The sequence below is a fragment of the Aplidium turbinatum genome, chromosome 10, assembly GCF_918807975.1.
Source record: "Aplidium turbinatum chromosome 10, kaAplTurb1.1, whole genome shotgun sequence".
NCBI lineage: Eukaryota > Metazoa > Chordata > Ascidiacea > Aplousobranchia > Polyclinidae > Aplidium > Aplidium turbinatum.
Genome location: NC_137481.1, coordinates 17,472,766 through 17,476,155, shown reverse-complemented (window position 1 = coordinate 17,476,155; position 3,390 = coordinate 17,472,766).

The window sequence follows — 3,390 nt, the reverse complement described above, 5'->3', positions numbered from 1 at the left end:
TTGGGAATAGCGAGTTTTGGCCATTTTTCCATAATGGCCGCAGCCCCCATAAGCCAAAAATTCGAAATCGTCTAAAATAGATGTTTTATACCTCATTCGAAAGATAATTTCATACTGAATCACTTTTACAAAAGAACTATGGTCAAAAAATGCACACATTTGAAGTTATTAGCCATTAAATGCGGACTATAAGGCAGAATCCACCATTAGGCTTTAGCCTGGTGCTTTCCGCACTAGATATAAGTCAAGTAAACAGCACATAAATATGGGTGACTCCAGACGCAAGCGCGACTATGATGATTAAGTTACCGTATGTAATGTTTAGAGATTGGCTTGAACAACGCAATCCATTTACTTTTTCTGATGAGCATCTACATTCCTTGACATCCGGCTGGGTTTCTATATCTGGAGAAGATTTGGTTAATTGTGAGAGATCAGAGGAGTTAGGAGCAATCATTCAAAAAACATTGGATGGTCAAAATTTAGCAACTGCAACTATTCAACACAAAACCTGCATTAAACCACTTGAGGTACTTGGAATTTTTGTAAAGATAGACAAGGAACACGTAAATGTCATTCCAATCATTCATTTCACAATACTGGCCGCTATTGCAGAACGTGAAGACGATGTTGAGAAGTAGCCTACTTTTCATTCGAAATGATACCATATCCTCCTTCACTGTTGAAGGATGGACTTATGAGGAAAGCTGATAAAGCTGTTTTGAGAACAGCACTAATGAATGATACAGAAGCTGTTGGTAATTGGACCAAATTGTATGTTGTTGATGGAGGTGCCCTACTTCACAGAGTCAGATGGTTGAAAGACTCAACATTCGCTGAATTGGCTCAACTCTATGTATCTTATGGTTGAAAGACTCAACATTCGCTGAATTGGCTCAACTCTATGTATCTTATGTTAGAAGACACTATGGTTCTGCTCATGTTATCTTTGATGGATATAAATACGCTTCTACTGTACAAAGTCATATGAACATATTTGACAAACTGCTAGTAAAAAGTGTCCAAATGTTGAAGTGGCGTCTATCAATTCTGTACCAGCTACACAAGATTGTTTTCTTTCGAATGAACACAACAAAGCTCAATTTATTGATCTGATTTCTGAGAGTTTGAAGAAAGATGGACAGCAAGTAACTACGGTAACTGCGATGGTGATGCTGACACTGAAATTGTGGAAACAGCAATCAATCTTTCTGCCAGCAAACGAAATCCTATTGTTGTTGTAGCCGACGACACAGACATCATTGTTATGTTACCGTATCATTGGAAGGGAGATTTTCAAGATGTTGTATTTTTCCAAGAAAGGGCTCAGAAGGGATGGAGCATGAAAACTGTACCACCACCACTGGAGACAATCAGAGAGCATCCTCTGTTTATTCATGCATGGTCCGGCTGTGATACTGTTTCGGCTCCATTTGGAAAAGGAAAAGTAAGCTTTCTCAAGCTTGTGAAAAAATCTGATGAACTGAAAGATTTATCCATAAAAATGAGCGATGTTTGGGAAGACCAAGCTTAAATTGCAATGTTAGCAGAACCAACCTTTGTAGCAATGTATGGTGGAAAGAAATTTGAAACCTTAACGAATCTCAGGTTAGTATTGGCTCAGTCAGTTATTGTATAGTGTATACATATGTATTTCTCACTGAAGATCACTTTATATTACCCTAGTAGCCTACAGAAAATTAAAGAACCACATAACAAATCAGCATTTTAGTACGAATCTCAAAGACATTGCATTTGTGAATAAGGGTGCAACATTTTAAGTAATTAACGCAGAAGAGAGGCAATTTAAGATAATTTCCTTGATCTTTTAAACATCCCTTTAATAAGTTATTATTTCATATACCTTCCATTACTAATTTTACTTTGGACATACCGGTAGTGATAGAAAGTATATGGAGATGGCAACCCAGGGTGTGTTGGAACCAGAAAAATGCCACCAACAAGCAGAGCAGCTTATTACCATGCTCTTCGTGCACATAATCAAGTAACCATATGGAAATTTTTAAGCAATAGGGAAATAGAGTCAAAGGAAGAGGAGTGGGGCTGGAAACTTCAAGACAACAATTATTCTCCAATAATGACGGACAGTAAAGTTGCTCCAGAGTGTCTCCTGCAGGTTATAAGATGCAAATGCCAATCAACGAAGAATCAGTGTGGTACAAAGAGATGTTCATGTAAGAAGCATGGCCTCAGTTGTGTAGCAGCATGCAGTGGTTGTCATGGTGAAGGATGTGAAAATAAAGAGGTAAACAGTTCTTCAGTTCAATGTTTTCTAATTTCTTGGACAATCAAGCTTTTAGTCAATTAAGATGAAAATAAGTGTATAACGCCATAATTCATTAGGCTACAACAGAAGCAAGTCATGTGACCATCATTTTAGTTGTATGGAGTGACTTCAACTATTTATAGGCTATGTCAGGTGACATGCAGTCAGATCAGATATTTCATAAAGATCAATGTTATTAATTTTAGATACTCGAAGTTTACGAATCAAGTGATGATGATAACGACGATGATGATAGACGGAATATCTTTGATTTATTCTAATATAAAATATGGAACATTTTTCATATTTTTTTAACATAATTTCTACAATTTTGCTATTTACCGGTCAACACTTTTTCAGTGTGGTGTATTTTAATGTCAAAAATATGTTAATATTGGTTTGGGAGTAGGTCAGGATAAATATTCCAAAAATTATAGATTCAGCAATTTTTGAATTTCTACACCTACAATTGGTTTAAATTTTCCACTTTTATGGAGACTTTTTGTTTATATATTAAGTTTTCCTAAATCAGTTTGAGGAGTAACTTCGGATGTGAAATTGTACACTTTTTCGTCAGCTCTGGTTTAACCATGGAGTAATTCATTGCTTGTCACTCCTCACAAAAATCCACCAGGCTAAAGCCTAATGGTGGATTCTGCCTTATAGTCCGCATTTAATGGCTAATAACTTCAAATGTGAGTATTTTTTGACCATAGTTCTTTTGTGAAAGTGATGCAGTATGAAATTATTTTTCGAATGAGGTATAAAACATCAATTTTAGACGATTTCGAATTTTTGGCTTATGGGGGCTGCGGCCATTATGGAAAAATGGCCAAAACTCACTATTCCCAAGAGGGAATCATGGGGCTTTTTTTTTGGTGACTCCACATCACCAATCGAACCTCCTGACAAAGTTTCAGCTTGGTATTATTTTTTTCCGGGTCAAATCATTCAGCGACTGGACTATACTGCTAAAGTTATTAACATTTTTGCACCTCTGAGCTAATGCGTATTGTTGGCCAACGCATTGGCTACAATATAGCCTACGTTAACTAATCTAAAATGATCAAATTTTTCGGACTCGGATTGGAGTTTGGTCTCAT